The sequence below is a fragment of the Phascolarctos cinereus genome, unplaced genomic scaffold, assembly GCF_003287225.1.
Source record: "Phascolarctos cinereus isolate Bilbo 61053 unplaced genomic scaffold, phaCin_HiC Scaffold_4;HRSCAF=312, whole genome shotgun sequence".
NCBI lineage: Eukaryota > Metazoa > Chordata > Mammalia > Diprotodontia > Phascolarctidae > Phascolarctos > Phascolarctos cinereus.
In genome coordinates, this window is record NW_027555847.1 from 473,743,001 (window position 1) to 473,769,408 (window position 26,408).

General features: G+C 35.6%; 1 protein-coding gene and 1 long non-coding RNA gene across 5 annotated transcripts in view; one reads left to right on the forward strand and one right to left on the reverse strand.

Annotated features, from left to right (window-relative positions):
• The window catches only part of TOX (thymocyte selection associated high mobility group box), a 370,938-nt gene that overhangs the window by 108,000 nt on the left and 236,530 nt on the right, over nucleotides 1-26,408 (forward strand). The gene's annotated exons all lie outside the window — the stretch shown is intronic.
• Nucleotides 22,901-26,408, reverse strand: part of LOC110221364 (uncharacterized) — a 117,889-nt gene continuing 114,381 nt past the window's right edge. The window contains exon 3 of the long non-coding RNA XR_002328099.2: nucleotides 22,901-22,990. This is a non-coding gene — a long non-coding RNA (uncharacterized LOC110221364). The remainder of the gene's footprint in view (nucleotides 22,991-26,408) is intronic.

Below are 26,408 nucleotides of genomic sequence, written 5' to 3' on the forward strand. Positions count from 1 at the left end.
GAAAATTCTCAACTATGTTAATGGCTGACAATTAATCAATTCTGGAATTATGTATCATAGTGTAATGTCACCATAGTTTATATTCAGACGATCTCTTCCAATATTTTCCACATTTCTAAGGCTCTGACAGAGTCATTTAACATCGTTAGTTCTCTCCATTGTTGACTGCCATGTGCCATTTAGAAGTAGCATATTAATAATATGCTTAGCCCATTTCATAAATTACATCTTGAAATTATTGCAAAATGTAGTATCTGTGAAGTAAAGGGCTTTAGCTCAAGTGTCAGGTTCTTTGGAAGATGACACATCATCTTTTATATGAATTGTAAAAGTCCATTAGTGATCTAATAAGAAATTGGTAGATAATAATTAAAACCCACTAACAGGTAAAAAGGGATTTTAGAGTGTCAATGGATATTAAGTTATTGAAAATGATTAGAGAAATGCTACTCATACATAAAATTCAAGAGTAGAATCTTGGTGTGGTCAACATTCCAAAATACCCATTGACATCTGACATGTAATATGGTACCATCTTTTTTTTTTTCTGTCTTTACACTGGCCACCTGACAACAGAGCTGAAGCAATCAGTAGGATGATTTATATTCCATAGGGGTAGCTGAGGGTAGAACCCAGCCCTGGAGTCAGGAGGCCTGAGTTCCCATTCAGCATCAGACACTTACTGGTCTGTTGTCCAGTCAGTTAACCCTGTTTGCCTCAGTTCCTCATCTGTAAAAATTAGCTGGAGAAGGAAATGGTGAGCCAGTCCAGCATCTTTGTCAGTAAAACTCCAAAAGGGATCACAGAGTGTCAGACATGACTGAAACTAATCAACAACCAACAAGTATTATGCCCCACAACCCACTGCAGTTAAGTCTCTGTCATTGATGAATATTTTCCATTTTATGAATTATCTGCTGCAATATTTTTTAAATCCCAGACAGTATTTTTGCTCATTTATGGTAAGCTTCCAGGTATATTCCCTATCACTAGTTGTATGTTCAGGAAATTAGAGCTAATTTAAGCAAAACAGAAACAGGGATGAGATCACATAATGCATTATAAAGTAACAAATTTTTCATGATGATCCATAGCATTTGGATGATCTGAAGTATCCATTCCCTTTCATTTAGCATGGTCATAAATCTAGAGACCAGAAGCGTGCTGTACTAATCTTTGATTGGCCTACAACTAACGAGGTTGACTACATTTATCCTCATCTTTCTGCTTCATTTTAATTGTACTGTAGGGTTTTGAAGTCATTGCATAGTAAGAGCTGGGCTTGAGGTCACATCTCTGACATTTGACAGGCATGTGACCTTATATAGTCCCTACAGTTTCTGTATCTTAGTCTTTCTCTTTGGTAAAATAAGAGGGCTAGACTAGGTAATCTCCAAGAATTTTTTCAGCACCAATATTTTTTGATGCTGTGCTTAAATGAAAGCTCCCTTGTTCTAAAGTCAGAAGGAAATCTTAGGAAACTAAGGAGTCATAGGCATATATCCATGGCTTGCCAGAACTTAACATATTACCTAGTCTACTGCCCTCATTTTACAAAAGAAAAGGCTGAGGCTCAGAGGTATCATCATATTATAGATTTAGAACTAGAACCAATCAACCAGAATTCTTATGTCTACTGTGTGCCATGAACTCTGCTATACTCTAAGAATACAAAGACAAAAATTAAGACTCTGCCCTCAAGAAACTTATATTCTATCTTTGAGACAATACGTTGAGATAAGTATGTGCAAAATAAATACCAGGTAAATTTGGGGGAGGTGGTGTCAGGATGCTGCCAGTAAAGGTGATCTCAAGCAGAGGTCTGAAGGAAAGAAAGAATTCTTAGAGGCAGAAGTGAGATGAGAGGGCATGCTGATCATGGGGAACAGACTGCTCAGACATGGGAACTGGAAGAGATCTTAAAAGTCATCTAGTCCAACCCTCTCAGTTTTACAGATGAGGAAACCAAGGCACAGAAAGCTTAAGTAGGAAGAAGTGATTGATCTAACGATAGACAGGTGTTATCCATGCTAGGATCCAAACCTAAGTCTTTGTGTTCCAAATCCTGTGCATGATGCACTGTGTTAAATTGCAACAGGAAATGTCATTTTATGTGTAGACTGTTTAGATCCTTTACCTGTATCCTATGAGGGAGTAGTGATTTTGGTGATCTTTTGGGTATTCCTTTACCTTGTATGCCATAATGGATCCTTTAGGGAATATTATAGCCTTTATCACCTAATAAAATTTAATGGAAACTTTTAGGAAAAGTTAATAAAAAGGCACTATTAACACAGGCAATGAATGGCTTGGATTCCTCATGTGCCTTTTACACTCTGTATATGCTTTACTCAACGCTTCTTTTCAAGAGTGGGGAATGAAAAGTTCATGTGCCTTTATGGAGACTGGCACTAGTGTACTAGCATTTCCGTTTTCTTAGAATTCTTTTCTGAAGTGGGAGGCCAAAAGTTCCTAACCCTCATTGACCTTCTACTTGGCATATCACCTACAAAGTAAAAGCTGCTGTGTTCAATGTCCTAATGGGATAAGTTTCACTCCAGAATAGGGGGTTTTCAGCGGCCTGGTAGATAAGCAAGGGAAGCCAGAACAGCCCATCAGCAGTTCATTTATCAGAGGGAATCAGCCTTTTCCAAACCTCTGACAGTTTCCATCCAGTTCAGTCATGTTCCAATTAATACAGGAGTGCTAACGAAGGAGAAAATTTCTAAGATTTTTGTGGTGAATAAATGATATTTCATGGATATAAAGGGGGGAAGGTAGTAAATGGCTTTATTGTTACAAAGAGAATGAATGATAATGGCCTATCTCTAGGATTACCTCCCTGAAGCTACATTTCCATCTTGGGAAGTGTCATGACAGCCCAACTGGTATGGCATTGAGTGGGATTCTGTGGCATAGGGCATTGGCCTCTAAAATTGTGTTATGTAATAATAATTCATATTAATATGGTACTTTAAAATTCACAATTAACTTTCCTTACAACGTCCTGACTCCAGAACTTAACTGTTTGTGTGACCTTGGGCAAATCACTTAACCTCTCTGGACTTCACTTTCTTCATCTGTAAAATGAAAGAGTTCAGATTAGGCAACTTCTAAAATTCCTTGCAGCTATAAATCTAGAATCCTGTGAATTCCATGAGATGGGTAGTTGAGTTTATTTTTAAATAGTTTATTTCTTTTATACACATCAATTCCCCAACAGTAGAATATTAGCTTTTTTTTTTTAAGGCAGTTGGGGGTAAGTGACTTGCCCAGGGTCACACAGCTAGTAAGTGTCAAGTGTTTGGTCTGAGGCTGGATTTGAACTCAGTTCCTCCTGACTTCAGGGCCGGTGCTCCATCCACTGTGCCACCTAGCTGCCCCTAGAATGTTAGCTCTTGAGGGCAGGAACAAGTTTCATCGTATATTGTTATCTTCAGCCCCTCCTAGCCAATGCCTCATCCTACACAGAGGAGACAATAAATGCTTATTGAATTGAATTGTTCCCTTTTTACAGGCGAGGAAACTAGGGCAGCAAGATTCAATGATTTGTCCCTAATTCCACCATAAGACCGGGTTTGAAGCAGAATTTAAACCCAGAATCTTGATGCCAATTCTCATGCTTTATCAACTACAAAATGATACTGTCCTGTAGAATTCAGCCAAATGCACACTAACATCATCTAGTTCAGCCCTGAGACCTGAGGAGCAATGGAGAAAACTGTAAAAAGGTTTTGTTAAGTAAGATTACATAATTGTGTATCCACAGCCAAACACAAGATTTCCTTTGGTACTGGTAAGCATCTAAAAAATCTCACCAAAGCCACAGATTTCACACAGATATATCTGCAAAGAAACACCCATGATTTGAAATGTCATAGTGGAAGTTTTGCTGTCTTTATTTCTTGCAAGACTGGATAACGTTTGCAGCTGATCCTTCAAAAATAAATAAAGGGTCCCAAATTTTATAGGCTATGCATTCAGAAGATACATTTCACATAAATATTTTGCATTTCAGGTGTTTGGCATGAAATATAAGTTAAATACTTCACCGTACATCATTTGGGTTTCTAGTCTGTCCTCTGAGAGCATTACTGAATTCATAATAAGCTAATCAAAACACATTAAATATCTTCCACATGTTTTAATGAAGCCAAGTTCTGTTATAAAATATGTATTTTATTCCTGTTCTAGTATAACAGCCACATATATTTTTTCTTCCTGTCCAAGTATACCAGGGTGTGGTACCTCGTATTACAAAAGCTTACATTTTGGTTGCTTTTAAATGTACTTAAAACCTGCAGCTTCAAGTAAGTTTTGTTGCACAGCCACAAGTAAATTGAAAGGGAGAGGACCATTTTTGCTATGAAAGTCAATTTTTAAAGTGTTATATAGCTACAGTGTATGTAATATTAAATCCACTGCCTAGCCAGCATAATAATAACCTGCAGCTTTTCTAGAGTAGAAATAGATTTTATTTGGAGACTTCATACTAATATAAGTATTTTATACCTACTACATTTATAGTATATTTTGAAGTAAATGTACATATGCTTATATATCAACATCCCTGCAAAGGACAAGACTAACCCCAATTAAGTTGGAATTTCATTTTTGTTTACTTGAGAACATTTTCTTCACATTTAGTCGATTGAGACGCAAATTAAAATTTCCTTTTTGGCCAAGCAATCATTTTGCATTCTCTTCTCTTTTTGACAGTAGCTTCTATGCACTAAGTAAAAAGTAGAATGAGTGCCCTATTTCTGTCTCTTTCCATTACTGTACTGTTCTTCTTGCTATATACTTTTTTTTCCTCTTTGTGCCTAGTGGGACATTAAAGGTTCTGTAATTATTTCGATAAGATCAAGGTTATAGATTTTTTTTGTTCCACTTAGTTGTTCACATTTAAACCTGCCTCAATGCTGAAGACCAACAAATTTCTTATTTAACAGTGCATTTTGAAAATACAGAACTGAGAGATAGAGTGGTCATTCATCTACCAGATACTGTTTTTCAAGATTATATATAATCTCTTAAGTTTCAGTAAATATTAGTAGAAATGAAAAATGTTTAAAATTTTAAATGTTTAAGACAGTAAATTAAGCAAATGTTTTGATATTCAGAAGGCCAATGTATACAGTTCTAAACCCATATAATATTTGATCAGTATTATTTTAAAGATGAGTCTTTCCAATGGTTGACCTCAACTTTAAATTTCGTAACCAGGGTGGCCCAAGACTCAACCTGGATAGTTCTAATCAATATTTAGTCAGGACCCCCAAAACACAAGACAGTCTTTAAAATGAAAGCAGTTGTTCACTGAGAAATAATTTTGAATTTCACTATTTTAGAAAAAGAAACTGAACCAAAACAACAAAGTGTTCTTGGAAAGTAGTCATAAATAAAAGATGGAATTCTGCACATTAGGCAAAACAATAAGAAAGCCACTGTTAACTTAGTAAGAGAAAAGAAGTTCTTACAAGGGGATATCATGAAGGGCTAGCATGGTAGCCTAACATTTTTTTACTTTGGCGTCAATTAAATTAATAATAGTGGGTGTCTACTGTACTTTGGTACCTTATGAGCAAGTCAAGGAGACAACTTCAGCTATTATATTGGAAGCTCTGAAGCCCATAGGATCCAAAGAATCTTTGCAACATGCCCCTTGGGAATTCGTGACAAGCCCCAATTCATTCTCAAGTCTAGAGATCTTTAGGCATGGTGAAGAGATGTTCTGTGTTCCCAAAGATGTCAAAAACTTGATTTGGGATACTTTGGAAGAGATTGGAAGGGTCCAGTCTTCCCAAATTCCAATAGTCTACCAAAACCCAAGTTATAGAATTGCTGAGCATCTATAATCTAGATTATAACCACTGGACAAAGGTCTGTAACCACTTTGGGGTATTTGGAGGGCATTGACCCATCTAAGAATGTCTAAATTTTAGAGTATTCCCCCTACCTCAGCACATGCGCTCTTTATTCACGTTTTTATGTTCTCTATAACTATTTGGGGGCCGACATTAGTATAAATTTCTTTTTAAGTGAACTCACTGGACCTAAACCATAGAAACATAGATTTGAGCTAGAAGGGATATTCGAGATTATCAAATTCATTACCCCTCATTTTATCAAGAAGGAAACAGGCCCAGGGAGAGTAAGTGAAATATCCAAGGTTGCAGCAGGAGACAATAAATATTGGACCTGAGATTTGAACCTAGGCCTGAATCCAATATTCTTCCCACCTTAGTGATTAAACTTCAAAAGTGTAGTGGATGTCTTATAATGACAAATATTTATTATATGCCAGTAGTGCCAGGCACTATGCTGACTGCTGAGGAGACAATGGCAGAAACAATCCCTGCCCTTGAGGAGCATTTATTTTTGGGGGAGACAATATAAGCATTTCAGTCATTTTTTCAGTCATGTCCAACTCTTCATAACCCCATTTGGAGTAATCGTGACAAAGATTACTTCTCCAGATCATTTTACAGATGAGGAAACTGAGGCAAACAGGGTTAAGTGACTTTCCCAGGGTCACACAATTAGTAAGTGTCTGAGGCCAGATTTGAATTCAGGAAGAGGAGTCTTCTTGATTTCATACCCTGCACCAACATAATCAGAGGTATGCCTATACAATGTAAATATAAAGTTATGGCAGGGGGCAGAGGGAAGCAGAGGTAGGGGAATAGGGAACAGCTGGTGGGAGATTAGGAAAGGCATCCTATGTAATTATGGTGACATTCAAGCTGAGCTTTGAAAGAAAGAGGTGGAGGTGGGGAGGGGGAACTATGGGGAAAGGCACATAAAGATGGGAAATGAAATGTCATATGGGAAGAAGAGCAGGGCAGTTTGGCTGGACTGCAGATTGCATGAAAAGGCATAGTAGCTAAAAAGGGCTTGAAAAGTTTGGTTGGAGGTGGGACATATTTTCAAATTAAAAGATGTATTCTTTTAAAAAGAGGTGATTAAAAATGTAAAAAAAAACCCAACTCTTCAAACACATCAGTAGGAATGACACAAGTTTGCTTTGTAATTTTTGCTGAACCTTGTGGTTGTTAGTATATAATGAAGAACATCCACTCTCTCTTTCTCTTCTTTTCTTTAACACATCAAGGTAAGCAGTTGAGGCTGGCGGAAACCAACTGTTTTTCCATTCACCTTATTGTTGAGTTGTGGTTAAAGAACTTCCTTTTTTGTTATCAAAAGATCTTAACTAAAACTTCAGTTAAGCAAGGAGAAAGAGTTAACATTTTTAAGGGCAGGGAAATTGTGCTAAGACACCTGTTGAAAGTTTGCAATAAAACATTCAGAATAATATTACCTGGCAAATTACACCTTAAAACTAGTATTTTTTTTAAAAACATCTTCTTATATTGTCTATCATATATCTAATACCATTATTCATTTCTATTCTTTTACTTAAGTTTTCAAGCATGTGTTTCTTTTCACCCAGCTATCATATATCTAACAGGTACCTAATAACAGAATTTTATCTTGAAGGTACCATCAGCAAAAGACAAAAATGTAATTAAACATGAGTTTCAAAACGGTCCAACAAAACTTTATAATTAGCCAGCCAGATACACTACCTATGCATTTCCTTCTGAGAGGCTGGTATGATGACTTGTGTGGCATTTTAGGATATCCTTTGAACTAGGGGTTCTTATCCTGGAGTCTATGAACTTTTTTTTTTTAATATTTGATGATTATTTCAATATAACTGATAGTCTTTCAACGTAACTGGTTTGTCAGGAAACTTGCTAATCCATTACTCTGTGATGGGTGATAGCTATTTAAAAAAAAAAAAGAAAAGAAGGGAAAACAGTGCACGATGCATAGGACAATGACATCATAGCTTATTTTTAAAAATGATTTCATTTGGGTCTAGAATTTTTAGCAGTGTCACAATTTCAAATAACATCTGTTTTGATGTGGCTGGCTAAGGATCTAGGTGCAGAATATAGAAGTACTGGCCTCAGTATTACTCATTGAAAGCATGACTCTTTTCAGTAGAAGTCTGGAAGAGGTATCATGCCACCAGAGATGAAATGTGACCTCTTCAACGGGGAATGTCTACTGTCCCTGCTAGGCCAGATCTGATTCAGAAAGAGTCTGAGTGTGTGTCCCATGATTTGTTATAATGTCTAGACCGGAGCAAGAGGTAGAACCTATTTTGATTGAGGGAATGGATTAGATCTGTCCTAGCATAAACTAAACAAAAATAAAATTGGTCCAACATGCAGAGTAATGTTTTCTTGAAAATCTTGGGATTTCAATCAGGTAGAGTAATGGCAAAGTCTTATAAAATGTACACATTCATAAGTGTATTCATCAGCACATCACTAGTTTGAAATACTTTTTCAGCCATGTTTTTGAACTTGTAATGAATGAGTGTGAAGTAGGAAGCACCGTTCTATTTTAATTGACTCTTCAATTATATGTTTAATAACATTGACACACCCTCAATCATTTTCATACTCATCTTATAACCCTTGTCATGATTCCTACGACAAGGGTTTTTTAAAAAATTGTAAATGAACTTTACGGGAGGAATACAATTTGATTTACTTTCAAAATTTTGTAACTTTGAAATAAACACAATTTGATTTTATTATGGTGTTTTCATTATGCTGTTAGCTTCTCTTATAGTAATAATTGCTAACATTTATATGGTACTTACTATGTGCTAGGCACTCTGCTAAGTGTGTTACAACTATTATCTCATTTGATCCTCACAACAGCCTTGCAAGGTGGGTCCCCATTTTACAGATGAGGAAACTGAAGCAAATAGAGGTTAAGTGACCTGCCCAGGGTCAGTTAGGAAGAGACTGAATTCAGTTATTCCTGACTCCAGACGCTGCACGATCCCGGGTGCCAGTCTCAAACATTTGTTCATTGCTATTGTGATCACACTGAATGTGGGGAAATATTTGACTGTGTTAATTCTCTTTTGGGTTTTTTAACCAAGTGTTACGGGGGGGGGGGGGGGGGGACCTTATCAATAGGATAAAACAGCTAAACATAAATAGAGGATTAACTGATGACATCACTGCAACTGCTTTACATGTTAGTCTTTCCTCAGAAGTGTTGTTATAGTCAATTGCTACTAAATATACAAAGACTTTGCTCTGAACCCAAATGTTGTCGTTTCTGGATGGGCGGGGTTTATTATTTGAAGGGTTTTTTTTTTAATATGGCTGTGGGTCTTATTACATGCAAATGCAAAACAAATATCCAGTGTTATGCTTCACACTAATTCCTGTTCCTTTGCATTTCACAAGCAGGGCTTTAAAGGACTGAAGAAGGTTTAAGACTTAGATTCTTTAATGTATTGACTTGTCAGATTGTAGGTAAAAGATCAAATAAAGCAGAGGTTTTTAACTTTGTACTATGGACTGCTTTGGCAGTCAGGTGATTTAAAAGCATAAAATATAATGCATGAGAATACAGAGGAAAACAACTTTATTAAATTATAGTTTTTTAAGAAAAAATTCATGGAACTCTTGGGGAAAAAAAACATATATTAGCAAAAGAGCAAGTTGTTTAAACTTCTGTATCAAAACAAAACTCTTCCAAAACACCTTTTCTTCGTCCAGAGTAACTGAGCTGTCACATGAGGTCCACATTCCCTTGCAGGATATCCTGCACAGGGGCGCTGGGTAAAAGCTAGCGACTGCTTAGTGAGGAAATAAAGCTACAAAAATGAATAGCTAGTTTTGTGAATGCCTTCCACAGAGAAATTATTGTAGTCTTATAAATATGAATTTTTAACTATTTGTTATGTTGATCAGCAATATTCAATAGGGTAAAGGGTGGCGCTGAAGGAGATGATCTTTAAAAATTCTCCCACTGAAGGCTGAAATAAAATCTGAGTCCACTATTTCCAGTTTTGTCTGCAAGTGTTAGCTCTCTACAGCCATCGAAAATCTCAAATGACTAAACCACTCAAACTTAGCCTACCCATAACAATATTTGCGCATCCTGGTAATTCTGCTGCTCTAAGTCCCATAATCACCAACTGCAGTACATTAAAAGAGTTGATTTTTCATTGTCTTTCTAGTTTTCATTACCCATTTTTGCAATCATTTTTATAGTGTTTGTTTTTATTTCAGGGTTAGTCAGCTATTTATTTCATTAGCACAGAGCAAAGCAAACCAATAGATAAAGAACTGTCTTTCCTCCCTCCCTTTCATAATCATTTCTTTTTTTAAGTAATAAATTTACATTTTATAATCTTAATCATGAAATTGCAAATGAAATCAGTTCTAGAAAGATTAATCCAGGCGTGCTCACAGCTGTGAAGATTGTGGAAATAAATATCATTTTGCAATAATGTATTCTTGACAAAAGGCATAACAAAAGAATGATTTCTATTCAGAGATAGTGGGTATATTTATTTTGCATGTTGGGGGAGGGGTAGTGGTCTCTTGCTTTCGACCCTGACCTAGTTTTGTAGCTGCTTATTATTCAGCTATATGTTTGAGAAATCTCTGTAATTTAATTTGGCATCCTCTTCTGCATGTCTGCACCTAGCAGTAGGTGCTCATAATATTAGCAATGTCCCATGCTGAATCATATTTATTTTAAAAAATCTTAATGTACTCATAACTCAGAAAGAAACTGTTAATTGTTACCAGGGAGCTGCCTGATTACAGACTGAATGTCTCGTCCAGGGCCCTGCCATAATTAGTAACCACTGTTGACATTTAGATTTAAATTGAATTTTCTTCTAATTAAATCCAGAGGGGGTTGATCCTCTCAGATGTACAGGTTAATAAAATTAGTCAGAAACTGTTAAACAGTAAGCTGAATTCTCCAAGAGAGCTGTCCCAATGTATTGTTAAGAATTCTGTAATTAATATTAAGAGCATTCATTAGATTTGAATTGTCTTTTTCTGTTTTGAGTTGCATATGGTTTTGTAGTAGTTATTTCTTTAATTAGGTCTGTTTCCTTTGATAACTTTAGTATTAGTAATTTCTCTCATGTTAGTAAATTTAGAATTATCAGTATTATAGCAATGATCCACTATTCCATTCAGTTATGCATAATTCACACTACCATTTTTTTCTAGGTGTACTCAATGAATAATAATAAATGCTAAAAATAAATGCCATAGTGGAATGAAATTTTGGAACTCCAGACTAATCTTAACTGACTTCTATTCATCACTGCTCTTGCAACAGTGATATTTAAGCTGTGGGTAGGTCATCAGAATTTTCCTCAGTCTATTTTTTTGTCTCGGTTTTTGCCTAGCCAAAGTGATTTTGATGAAATCTCAAAAGCTTATGGTTTGGATTGTTTTGTTCTGGTTTTAGGGATTGTTTTCCTATCTATATCAAAACGCACTTTGATTTCTCAAGCTTCTAAGGGAAAAATTGAATAATCTAACAAGGCTCCCAAGACCTGGCAGTGAATTTCAGGAAGATAATTAGTGAAATGAAGTGAAATTGGTGATATTATATTAGAATATCTGGCTGCTGATTTTTGATAGCATTCAGATCTTTGAGGAGCTTTTGAGGGAAACAATTTGTAGTCACTCCCTTAACAATGATCTCATTTATGACTTTCCATGTGATCAGTCATGGTTATATACAGCCCTGAAAATCAAGCAAAATTCTACAGAAACATTGTCTTGTGGAGACTTTTTTTTAGGGGTGGCAGGTCCCTGGGTCTTCCTAATCATTGAGCCTGGAGCATAGTAGTGCTTTAAAAATGCTTGTTGAATGATAAATAGCATCCTTTTGCCCCTTAATAAATAGCATTTTCTAAGTATTAAATGCATTCCAACTATTAAATGACTAATATTTTTTCTCTTATTTTGCTTCTGAAACACTGCCCTTCCTTTTCTCTCCAAAAAAAAATCTCAAAGTCAAAAGCACTTTCCAGTGCACGTGAAGAAGAGATTTTAGAACATGAAAGATACATACAAGATTTGGCAATATTCCTCAATCTTACAAAAGAGAGGCTTCATTATTCTATGTACCCCTTTCTTCTTAATTTCCTAAATAAAACAAACAGCAGGAAACAAGATGACATTTTTTTTTGCTCTGTCTACTTAAATAAATTGAATTAAATAAAAAAAAGTTAATTCCACAATTAGGTTCAGATGTCATGAAAACAATGAATAGGCCACATATATTTGCAGGTATCCCTCACACCAAGTAAATTTCTCCATTCGCCCTTTCCTTCTCCTCCCCCCCCCTCAAAAAATGTGAGACTTGATATATTCTTTAATGTAACTCAAAGACTCAAATGACTTTGAGGCTGGGGTACATAATGGATTAGACAGTGGTGCCTACTGGCAAAATGTGATATTGCAGAATGGTTTTATTAGCTATTGTAAAAGTCCAGACCAAAGAAAGGGGGTTAGGGGTAGGGCAAAAACTTGGGAGCTTTAAGTGGAGAGTCAGAATATTTCTGGGAATAAATTGAATTCCTGTGGCAACATTGTGCAGCATGCTATGGCTTAGAGGAAAGCCCGGAATTAAGACAGTATCACTGTGTCAAATGTGATGAAAAGGAGTAATGAACTAGTAAATATAGACCTCAGGTCCCCAGAGGAGTAAAACTTAAAGTGTTCTGCCTAGCACTAGTCTAACTACTATCTTAATCTAGTACTCAGCAATTGAACAGCATGGTGTAATGAAGAAGTACAGGACTTAGATTTCTAAGACCTGAGCTTTAGTCCTACCTCTTACAAATGGATTTTTGAGGTGTCTGAGTGCTGCTGGACTTTTTCATAAAAAAAACCTGAGTTCAGATCCTACTTTATACACAATAATTGTGTGACACTGCCCTCCCCTAAGCTAATCACTTAATGTCTTTGGGCCTTGGTTTCCTCATTTGTAAAATGAGGATAATAATAATATCATAAGGGTTAAATGAGATCACACACACATATGCATGCATGTGCATGCGTGCACTCATGCACATATGCGCACATATGCACACATATGAAGTACTTTACAAACTTTTAAAAGTAGCTATTATTGTTGTTGTTATTTTTGTTATTACCAGTCATAATCGTCTTCATCTTTCTTGTCGTCAGCTTCCTCCATCGCAAAAATTGAGGAGTGATATTATCCCTAAAGTCCCTTCTGTCTCAAAGGTTCTGTGATTTATGAACTTTTTGGAAATGTACTTCAAAGCATCTATTTTTTAAAAAATGAATAGTACAATTAGTGTCAATAAGCTATGGAATAATTAATTCCATCAGTATGCTATGGTAATTGTCTTTTATTTTGCCCAAAAGACTTCCTTTCTATTTTTCTTGATGTTAGCAGAGATTATCTATTATTCATTTATCTTAGCAAGAAAAAATATTTCAAGGGAATTTATATAGTTGAGCATTTATTAAGAACACAGCCATACTTAGATAAAATAAGAAAAAAAGACAAGGTAGTTTTTAACATTCCATTTTTACCAAATGGTCTTAGGTACTCCTCTTTTCCCTCTCTTCCTCAAGCAGCAACCCTAGGTGTAATATTACCCCAGACCTGCCCAGTGAGGATCCATAACTCCACTCCACCCCTGCTTATTGTTGTCCTGCTTCTCTCCTCCCATTTTCTTATGTTTCAACTTAATCACTTGGGATCCAAGTTTATAATGAGCTGATATGTGTTAACAATTCAATATCTTGCCACCTAACATTCACATGTTCACTATGGTCTCTGAAAATTTTCACATACTTGTTTGGCCCTATCTGTCCTTATAGGACTTTTGGTATTCACAGTGCATGTCCTGTTTGAGGTCATCAATTAATCAACAAGCTTTTATTAGCACCTACTGTATACCAAGCATTATACTAAGTGCTGAGGGATGTTAAAAACAAAAAGGCAGAAACAGTCCCTGCCCTCAAGAAACTTATGTTTTCTTAGGAGTGAGGCAGTATATGTAGTTATAAACAAAACACATACATGCAAAGCAGACATGAGGCAGCCTTGGATAAGAAGGCCCTAGCAACAGGAGGACTTAGAAGGGGCTCCTGAAGAAGGTAGTAATTTAGTTGAAACTGTCAGAGGCAGAGACTGGAAAGGAGAGCCTTCTGGGCATGAGGAACAGCCTATGCTATGAAGGACCATGTGTAAAGAAAGGCAAGTATAGGCTAGTGTGGCTTGTTGCCAGGGTTTCAAATAGATCTTCAATAATTAATTTTCCTCCATGGTTTCATGCTTACATTATTAGCAGTGAATCTCTTGTCAGATATAGTTCCATTGAGTCCAAAAAGAGATTGTTAGCTTACCTGGATTAGAAGAGCATTTTCTTTCTTGTGTGTGTATGTGTATGTGTGTGTGTGTGTGTGTGTGTGTGTGTTTTAGGCAATTGGGGTTAAGTGACTTGCCCAGGGTCACACAGCTAGTAAGTGTGTCAAGTGTTTGGGCTCAGGCCAGATTTGAACTCAGGTCCTCCTGACTTCAGGGCTGGTGCTCTATCCACTGAGCCACCTAGCTGCCCCAGAAAGAGCATTTTCCATGAAGTCCTTTGAGTAGAAGAGAGGAAAGAGAGAGCACAGGAGGTACTTTGAAGGATAAACTAGGTCCAGAAAACCAGATTCTGCTTCTTGTCAAGAAATGTGCTCACCTTCCCCTTTGACAGATATGTTGCGCGCCCCCCCCCCGAAATCATTGACAACCCCTTTGTGGCCTCAAGTCTGTTGTTCTCATACTTCCCAGCAATAATTAGGGATAGTCCTGCCGCAGAAAGGGCTGCATGTGGGAAGGCAATGATCATCTCCTAAGGATAGAAGCCTCCTTTTGACAAATTAGTCTTCTTGCTTATGATATATACTAGGAGATAGATAGGTTATTTTTCCCATTGAAGTTTGTGATTGATTAAAATGGTATTGGGAACCCAGTCAGACATCTCTCACTGCCTCCTTGGTTTAGACACAACTGTCTTCCAAACTGTAATTCCTTATATCCTTTTGACAAATGACAGGCAGAAGCTGTTCTTTAGTTGGGTAAAGGGTTGAAGTCACAAATACAAAGGCAAAGTTTAATGCAGATTAACTGAAATTAGAGTGATAGTTTCCACCCAGGTTCTTCTTAATATTTTTAAGTACTTTGTCGTCTCCCATCACCCAAGGAAGGAGATCTGTATTTAAACTAGCTGAAATCTCTCTTCCCATAGTTAAGTCTCATGCCTCATTGCATTTCTGAAAGTATCTATGAAATGTAACTTTCCATCATATCCTGACTGTTATCATTTTAATTCAGCTACAAAAATAGGTTTCTTCCCAAGTGCTCAAGGGCCAAAAGAAATTAGACTGGTCCTTACAGAAATGATGAATGTATTGGAAACAGGCCATAAACCACCTCTGCTGTTTTTATTTATTTTATAAGGAACTCATGTTTTGGTAGAAATCAAAGTATATTTGCTACAGAAATATTTATGTGTTTTTTCAGTGTAAAAAGAAAGAGTAAAAGAAAATGAGGTTGTCTAGAAAAATAAAAGGAGTTGCATTAGTCAGCAATCATAAGGTGCATTTCAGTTCTTACCAACCAAATAGAATTTGGATAGGCTCTGGATTTTGGAAGATTATATGGAAGATGGATAATCCAGGCTTTCGGGGACTCCCCGGCTGGAACATTTTACTTCTTTTCCCTCTTTCCAGTTTCCTTCAGGGTAGAAAATGTGTGCTTCTGAGGTAATTTTCTAACTTGTGTTATGACTATAAATTCTATTAAGATCACTACCATTTCCAATTATAAGTATAAAGTAATATTGATATATATTTTAAACAAACTTCCTGGATTCTGCTTCCATCTATACCTCCAGAATCTCCTTTGCTTTTCCACCCATCATTATATCTTACAACTAAATTTGCTTTTTATGACACATTTTTAATTACTTTATTTTTCACGTCTTACAAGATTCCTCTTCCCTTCTTGGAGCTGTTCTATTTTGAGGATAATCACCTTCACCTGAATGGAGGTCAGATGGGCAGGGATTTGGTGCTGACTTTCCTGTTAACTGCTCTGGTGGATGTGCTTGAATATCCCTTGGGAGAGGCCTCTCCTTCCTCTTCCTTGACATGATGTTTAATCCCTAAGTAGAGTATTCTCCTTAGAAAGTGGATAGGGTATTGAATTTAGTGTTAGAAAGACCTAGAGTTCAAATCCTACCCCCAGACCCTTGGCAAACCTCTTAAACTTTCTGCCCCTCATTTCCCTCTTCCATAAAAAGAGTGGGTTACATCTCAATAGCTTCTTTTAAAAGAGACCAGAATTTTAGAACACTACCAAGGACAGTGTGAATCATCTGGTCCTTCTAGCATTGAATCCCTTCCAGATCTAGATCTCTGATCCCTTTCATGGGTTCTTTGTTCTGGCTCTGTGTCAGATACCTGACTAGTAATGTACCTACCTATAGTTTTTTCATTTCCCCCTTTTTACATTTTTGGTACATTTTATTTTATATAATTTCATTTACTAATAGGTGCTCCTTTTCTCCCATCCAGAGAGCCACTCCTTATAATAGAGAATAAAAACTAAAAACAAAAGAGGGGGGGAAAGCAGTTCTACAAAACAAACCAACAGACAAGCCAAGTCCAGCACAGATCACGATAACCCATTATTTAAAAATCTTCAATAGTTCCCTGTTTACCCTAAGATAATATATAAAAGCCTCAGTTTAACCTTTAATGCCCTTTACCATCTGGCTCCTACATCATTTTTTCAGGTTATTTCATATTACTCCTCTTCATATATTTTCTGTTTCAGTGGAATTGAGCTGCTAACTATTCCCTATACAAGATATTCCATCATCTACCTTGATGCCTTCGCAAATTTGGTACCCTACGTATGGAATATACTTCTTCCTTGTTCCTGCCTGTTTGCCCAATCCAGATCAATTCAGATGTTGCCTCTATAAGAGGCCTTTATTGATCTTCTCAGTTGATAATCCTTTCCCATCCAACCACCTCTGAAATTACTCTGTATTTATTTTGTGTGTGTATATAATAATCTGGGTATACATATATATGTATACAGACATATATGTCTACACCCATATATGTATGTCTGTATACATATATATGTATACAGACATATATGTCTACACCCATATATGTATGTATGTCTGTGTATATACATGCACACATATATTTATATATGTATGTGTATGTATATATTTATGTATTATACATATGTATATGTATTATATATGTTTGTATATATATGTGTGTTTACATATACACAGACACACACACACACACACATATATATATATATTTTATATATATATATATATATATATATATATTTTATATATATATATATATATATATATATATATATATTTTATATATATATATATATATATATATATATTTTTTATATATATATACACGTGTTGTAAACCCCAGCAGAATATAAGCTCTTTGAGAGAAGAGGCTGTTTTGCTTGTCTTTATGTCCCTAGTACCTGGCCCAGTGTCTTTCATATAGTAGGCCTCTAATAAATGTTGGATGAATGAATTGAATTGTGTACTTTACTTACGTTATCTCTTCTGATCTTATGTCATCTCCTGACCAATCCCTTTCTGGAAACAAAAAAAAAATGGTCTTTTCCTAGAGAAGACTCAATTTCAAAGAGGTGAATAGGCACTGACAAATATGCCAAAAAGAAACCCCTATCATAGTATAACTTTGGCAGAGAAAAACAAACTCTTTAATCAGAAAACAGATTTCATTGTATGTATATATATATTTTTTTCATCTTTTGGAAAGTTGGCACATGCCATTTGTGGAACAACCATTATTGTGTTCTGTAAAGCTCCTTCTTGAGCTCAGAAGAAGCAAGGTTAAGAGAGTTGGTCTTGGAATCAGGAAGACCTGCCTTCATGTTGTACTTCTGCCATATACTGCTTGTGGAATCCTGGAGAAGTCTCTTATTCACTCTCCAGTGGTCCCCAGCAATTTTCTAAAACTATAAATTGCATATCTGCATCAATAACTGGGCATCTCTTTCTTTCTCTCGCTCCATATATATGAGTATGTATGTGTGTGCATATGACTTCACATATTCAGACTACAAAAAAAATAAGTTTTGTCATGTCGTGTTTTGTCATTTTGTCATTGTTACCAATTTTGGCCTTTACGATGTCCTTTGGATATTTCATTATTATCTGAAATTAAACTCAAATTCAGATAATTGAAGATATATAAATTTTGATTGCATTGTAGTCCTGTTATCCTCAAATACTCTTTTTGGTCAACTAAGATTGCTTAACCCATGATGAGTCTTTTTCTGTTGACATGAGGGGAAAAAGTGAAAATTGCACTAAATAAATCTATTTCCCTTTGGCTAATCGAAAGCAGAATGAGGCAATGCAAATATTTTCAGCCTAGGAAAGAAAATATGTGGACACATACGTATTATACTTTATTTCGTTTGAATATCAAAACAACCACACATTCAGAATTAAATGCAAAATAAGCAAAATACTGAAGGGTTTAATGCATGGAAAAATGACTGTTTAGCTAAATTTATAAGTAGTGAAATACATGATTAAGGGAAAAAAGTATCCTTTCCTTAATTATGTAGCTTTAGAACTAGTAGAATCACTAATAGTAAGGAGTTCCACTTGATTTCCAAAAGCTATTTCTCAAAAAAGTACATGTCTGCATATTGACATGTGGCAAGAGAATTTTCATGACTGTGAAGCTGTTTATTACCTTTGGAAGACATAGAGCCATTTGGTATGTGTTCATGGGCAGTGAGAATTTATGTTTAAGGAGTGTGCCAGGGTACAGTCAGCTGTTCCAACAGCCAGTGAATGAGCCAGTGATGGGAATACTAGAGTCAAAGTTTCTTTATTCCTGAGCTGATCCTCCTTTAAAACAAAACTTTGTGGTCTTCTTATTGACCATTTTCATGGACTGAGTTTTAACTTCCTGTGGAGTATGTGAGTATACTATGACACATCATGCTAATAAAAATATATACATATTTAAACCTTGCTTTTCTTAAGTTTATATTCTGTTCATATAATACTGTTAGTAATTAGGAAGCTCCAGAAACTAGATGCCAACTTATCACCTACATTTATGAAGCTTCTAAAACCATCTTCTGTACTGATAAAAGACTGATCTAAAAGTTTATAGGGAGGTATTTTTGAAAACAATTGTTTATGCTACATTTTTACTTGAAAAACCTTCCACTATTTCCCCAAGGGGGTTGTTCAAAAATGAAATCTATGTGACAAACTTTCCTATTTTTATATTTGTCTTGTTTCTTAAAATTTTCCATTCTTTGCTGGAAATTATGCATTCTTATGCCACATTGTATTCTGTCCCATCTTTATTGGTTGCTTTCCATTGTAAGGTTTCCCACAATAAAACTTCTTTAAGTAAACACATTTAATGTGAATGGGCTGTCAGGAGCCCTAGTCCAGATTTCCAGATTTCCACTTCGCACTGCTGTCCATTCATAGAGACAACTAAGTACCCTTCCATCCATCCCCAGTTCAAAACAGTTAGGAGCATTTTAGGTTCTTCCCTAAGGTGCCAAAATGCATAAATCTATGCCTTCTATTATTCTTGTATGGAGATACAGAGAATGGCTTTATTTTATTGCAAATGTAGAGAATTAATGAATTGTTGGTCCACCAGGAGTATCTATCCCCAATCCATTTCTTTACCACTAGCCCAAGGGAGATATATTACCCAGAGTCTGCAGTTGGAATTTAGAGTTCATTTACCCCCTTAGGAATGATGTTCTAACAGTTGTTGGCTATGGAGTTGAACTTGTACTATCAGTACTAAATTTCAGGTACATCATTGGGTTAAATAGGCTTTTTGTTCACTGACTTGGGAACCTGTCCACCATTTATTATCATTGTTTCTATGGGAAAATGAGTTCTGTGTTCCAAACCACTGAACTTATAAATGAACTTTTGGAATACAACTCATTCATAAACTGGAGACTCTGCCCATACTGAGAGTCAAATCATATCTTCTTAAGCATACTGCTATCAGTTTAAAGTATTTTCAGTCTGTGTATAGACAGTTCATCCTTTTTTCTTTTGTTCAGATCAGTTGTGCATCTTTTGTTCTTTCTCCATCTTCCTAATCATTCCTTTTACTGTTTTTTTTTTATGTCATGACTTGTCTAAGCTCCTCAAAAGTAGGACCTGTTTTCAATACTTCAGTATTCCTCAGAATGTTTAACAGAATGGTGGGTGCCAAATACAGACATAATAAATACCTATTGACCTGGCACTTTGATTTAATAAATAATGCACATGTCAGATGCCAAATGCATATTCAAGCATCTAGCTGTCAAGCTCAGACCCACTTTTCTATATCTCTCTCCTATCAAGTATCTTTGACATGGTGTTGTTAATTCCTCAGGTGCATTCATTAGTTTTCATTGTTTAAATTTCCTTTGTTCCCCCCCCCAAATTATAAATTCTTCACTTCTTGTCAGTTGCAGTCTTTTTCTATTTTATAACTCTTAATCCATTGTTCCTAACATTCAAGGACTGTTTATCTTTCAACATTCCAAAGTATAATACCTTCTGATATCCACTAACCTGTCTCCATGTTTAAATTTCTAATCTTAATCACTCTTGTTTATAACACCATTTCTTTGTAGTCTTTCTGCTAATTCACAAAATGATTGTAGTTAGAAAAAAACAGTTTTGAGTTTCACGTCCTAGTGGATAGAGTCCTGGTTAGATTTAAGAAAACCTGGGTTCAAATACCACCTGTAACTTCTGCTATCTGTTGGATCATGAACATTCAGTCTCAATTAATAAGCATGAGCAATTACAGATGAACTAATCTTCCTCCTAACCTTGTGTTAGTTCAATCTCAATTTTCTTGTGTATAAAATGGTAGTACCTATCTTAACTTTGAGTTCTTTTGAGGCTCAAATGAAATAATATATGTAAGTCACTTCAAAAACCTTAAAGTGCTATATAAATATCTGCTGTCATTGTACATGAAACAACTATAGAACAACTAAATGAAAAGCTGGTTGTTTGGGGTTTTTTGCTTCTGAGTACAGTAAGAGTTCAGGGATAGAAAAAAATCAGTGGTCATTGGAGAAATCAAGGAAAACTTCCTGATTGATGTGAGACTTGCTTTGGCTTTGACAGACCACTAGGATCTGGATAATTCAACTAACAGGCAGCTTAATACTTCTGAATCTCAGTTTGCTCATCAATAAAGTGGGAGTGATGACATATATTTCTTGCCTCATCAGGTTCTTCTGAGGAGAATTCCCTTTAATCTTTAAAGGTTACAAAAATGCAGAAATGTAACTAGGATTTTTCATGCTGAGGTAAGGGGAGAAGATTACCTCCTGGAAGAGCAGCTTCACCCTAAAACACCTGAAGGTGTGTGTGTTGCTGAAGCCTTGAGAGCTGCTATGGGGTGAGGGGAGATCAAGACTGTGCCCACCGGAGGAAGAAGGGGCCCTAGGACTAGGCTTTCATGGCCACCTAGCAGAGATGAATTCATCTGGGGTGCACGGTTGAGAGAGAAAAAAGTGAAGATGTGCTCTTTGGCAAAAACCTAGTCACCCTACTGTTTTTAAGGCTCTACATAAACTGGGTCTATCATGGTTAGGTTCTATATTATTATTGACATTTTAGTGACATTTAGTTATATCATGGAATAAATGAATTTTTGTAGACTGACTGAACAAATGAATAAGGACTTATTAAACACTATATGCCAGATTCCTTACCCAAGCATTGGAGATACAAATACAAAAGTACAACAGCCCCTGCCCTAGAGGAGTTATATTTCGATGGAGGATACAACATATATGGAGAGTAGTGGACAGGGAAGGGAGTTTTTATATTGAAGAATCAGAGTGGTGAATTGATCCATAGAACAATCACTTGATATGTCCTTTCCAGATGCAGTGGTATTACTGATTGATTACTGTACCCAGGACAAGTGGTAAAAATCCAAGTTTAGGGAATAGGCACCGAATGGGTGGGCAGATGGCAAGATGGTCTGAGTGCATAAGTGGGTGGTATGTGAAGCATGTTCTAATTTGGTCTGAGATCAACTTGATATAGTCAGCTAGGGAAGTCTGCTCAGCCCCAGGGCAGGTGTTCAAGGAGGCCCAGGTGTGCAGAATACTGGTTTATTATCATTATTTTTTTTATGAGGCAATGGGGTTAAGTGACTTGCCCAGGGTCACACAGCTAATGCGTATTATGTGTCTGAAGCTGGATTTGAACTCAAATCCTCCTAACGCTAACTAAAGCTGGAGCTCTATGCACTGCACCACCTAGCTGTCCCTAATTATTTTTAACGGGAAAATGTGTTCTAGCTTCTGGAAAACTAATTCACAAACAGACTTTTAGAGATCTTGTCAAATCATATGTTTAGGACTTTCTGTAAAATACTAAGGTATTTTCTCACTAAAGGCGAATTACTCAACTGAGTTCAGAAGAACTCAGAGTTAGCTAACTATTAGTGGTAGAAAGCAGTGTATTAATGAAGAAGCACTCTAGCAAAGGCAATGCCTGAAAATACCCTTTGGGCTTTTTCTGTGGGACCAAAATGTATTCCTTTCTCAATAGGTGCGTAGAATGGAGTCATAGGAAGTCACATGGAGTCTTTATTTACCATTTGAAAGACACAGACATAATGCGGGTTATCATACTAATGTTGAGAGATTTTGCTAGGGAGTGAAGATGAAAAATGCCATCACTTTGATTTCTGAAACATTAGAAACTATGAAATCTCTATAGAATTCTCCAGTAACCAATACCACATGATGAAAAATGCTTTAGAATCTCACTCTGTGCACATTTGGCACACAGAACTTGGAAGGCCAGCCAGAGGCTATGTGTATAATGGTTTTGCAAGTATAGATCCTGGATGTGCAGTTTTATTAATTAAACAATTTGGGGAGGGCAGGGGAACATATCAACAATGGTTTTGCATTCACCAATGATACTAGTTCCCTCGTCATGTTGGCCAAGTGGATAGGTGGCATCAACAGATCCTGTAAGGTTCATTTGCTGTAGGGTAGAGAAAAAGAAAAACTTCAGTGTTTAAAATCCAAGAAGGCTGTCAAAGAATACAGTTGTGTTTGTCCTAAAATGTAATAGGCCTTTTCTGAATGCTAGTGCTTCTGTTTTAAAAGTCACATGTTTAAGGTCTAGAGATCAACACCTGTCTATTTAGCAAAATCTAGTAGGAAAGTTCATCTGATTTTTCAGTATTTATGTACTTTGATGTTTTCCCAAATATGTATTTGTTATTTAATAGTGATAATAACATAGCAGTTCTAATGACCTGATATATGTATTGTGAAGGATTTCATTCTTTAATAATCTGTATCTAAATTACCTAGAACTAAGTATCTCATTTCTAGCTCCATTCTTTACATTAAATCATGACATCGAAGTTGTTATGCTTGCTCTGATCCCTTAGATTTTAATAATAACCAGACATTGCACTCACAATGCCGATATCCTCACTTTCAGATTATATAAAATAAATCACTGGAGAATTTTAAAAATTAGTACTTTATGCAAATTCGATATGGCTATGAATGCTAATTATAATGACAAACTATTCTATGTGTGGATGACTGTTTAGCATTTCTTTCAAAAGTGGAATTTCATAGCACATACACCATTATTTCCCATGGTCGTGAGAAGTGGGTTCCTATAATATTACGTAGCTACCCAGAATGAAATTATTTTTATGAGCCTAATAAACACCATATTTATGATAGCATTGTAGATTTGTCCCTTTTGTAATGCATGAATCATGAAATATTCCTAATTCATTACATCCAAACTTCCTGTGAAAAATCCAAAAAATGATGGATCAAAACCTTGAAATTCTTTATTAACAATTAAAGTTGAAGGTATATTTGGGGTAATACCAAAAGCCAGCTCAGTAGGAGGAGAAAAGATGAAGCTAGAGAAAATTGCTGTTGACTGAAATCAAACTACACTCGTTGCTTACAATTGATTGTGTGTTGTTCAACCACAAAGATAAATTAGAACATAGAATACTGCAATAGAAAAGTGGTTTAGATGTCATAGAGACAGTATGACTATTTTTATCTCTCAGTTGTAAACCATAGCTTACAGTGGCTGAAATGACATTGAACTGTTTTTCTCTTTGATGATTTACAGTCTGTATAGTGCATTTGTAAGAGCAGATGTCACATTTTATGTATTTGAAAGTGTCAACACTGCTGACTTATGTCTGAAGATTCTGTTCTTGAATCAATAGAATGTAGTGATTTCCATTGCTTAAAAAAGAGTGAATATAGTGAATATTGGTCATCATACTGCTACAGTTGAACTCTTACTTTTAGTCTTACTTCATCTGAATAAAACTTCTGATAATTATTTTGTAGTATCTATGTTATAATAAGCATAAAAAGTTACAGATGAACTGATACTTCCCTCTGTCCTGTGCTTAACCAGTTTTAGAAATGTTTACTTTGAGTCTCAGATGTATGTGTCCAAAGCTCAAGATTGACCAAGCAAAAATAAATAAATACTTCAAGGAAATCAGTGTATACTAGATTCTTCCCATATTTTAAATTGATTTTCATTTTAGCATTTAGGGTGCAAGCTGGTAGTCTCTCTCTCTTTTTTTAATCTTAGTCAAATTTGCATTTAAATAGAAAATGTTTCAATCACTTAACATCTGAAAACCTGAACATTTTATTCATTCTTTTTTCCTCTTTTCTGTCTCTTTTAGTGTAGAAAAGAAGTTATGTGTTTTTCCATAATAGCTGCAAATTCTGAACTTCCTTAAAAATATTAACTCACAGGTGTACTCTTCTTTCCTTAAGCCCTACTCATGAAATTCCTATTGTTAATAGGCCTTTGAGTACAGGCCATGTATAAATAGAAAATATAAAAGGCCCTCTCACTTACAAAGCAGGTATCCTTCAAAGCCACGTGACTTTTTACAAGGGGTAAAAAAAAAATGGGACTGTGAATAAAATTTAGAAGTCTGCTTAAATACAAAAGGGAGCATGTGATAGTCTAACATAAATATAAATTGTTGTTATTGGAAAATACCGAGCTTTGAATCAATAGAATGATTTCTTTGTTGCCCAATAATGTAAATAGTGCAATTACTTAAAATAAATGTGAATATGCAATATTTTTTAATGTCTTAGGAATTCTTTTAGTTGGTCAGAAATGAAGCAAAATTATTTATTCTCCAGGGAAACAAAACTATAGCAAGAATAACATTATTAGGTTTGATCATTAAAACTCAAGAGTTGGGCACAAGACTACATACTTTAATATGTGAATTAATTTAATATGTGAGAATTGTGGAGCCATTCTTCAATATGTGAATTAACAAATGCAATATTTATAGAGAACTTCTGAGTCTTTTTTCATTCATCCATCAAGTCGCCGTTTAACAGTGGGCCAACAACAGCAAAAGAAGGTACCAATGGACCAGCACCAATACTTTGCCTGTATTAGACCCTGGAGCTTCTTCTTTCTCCTAATCTAATCCTTAGACCCAAATTTCTTCTATTAGCTAAAACAAGAAGTACAATTTTCCACTGTTGCTAGTGATTTCTTACTATCACCAAAAAGTCCTTAAGCCATTGGTGCAAGGTGTGCATGGTGAAATCCCAAGAAAACCTCTTAGTGAAAAGGAGTCTATTTCATTTGCCAGAGTTCTGTATGGATTATAGAAGAAACCACTAAGATGGACAAAAGTAAATTCCATTCTTAAATTGTTTAGCTTTAATGACCAAGTTGTTATTAGTAACCAAGATAAAAGGCTGTTTCAACATTATTCATTGGATTGACAGGTTTTTTTAAAGTGCCTTTTCTGTTTACAAAACAAAAAAGGAACTTAACAGAACTCTCAAATCACAATGATGTCATATAAATATTAACTTTCTGGAGGAGATTTTGGACAAGTGTAAGAGCAGAAGTTTACATAGCATTATGTGAATGTATTTCTTTGAGGAGACTTTTCAAAAGCCCATAAGGACGTCTGTTTGACAATAGGAACATGTTTTTGAGAGTATCTATAGAGTTTTCACTGAAAAAGTAAAATTCACCATGAATGCTGTTTATTCACAAAACATGTTACAACTGTTGCAAACTCTATTAAGGGCCTCATACGTTATTTTTCCTTTGATTAGTTGTGTGTGCACTTAGCAAAGTATCTTACATTATTCTGTCATCTGCCTTCAAAGTTTTCTTAGTGCTTGAATACAAAATAAGAATATAAAAAAATAATAACAATAATAGTTGACCTTTAGATAGCGCTTTAAGATTTGCAAAGTGATATGGACAGACATCCTTTTGAAAGTATCCTAAAGTTACACATAGAATCAGTATTTTTTAAAAAAAATAAAATTCTCTCATCTATGAAATCTGTGATCACAGCTTGCTGGTGTGCTTACAGTCCTAATAAAGCTGCTTGTATTCT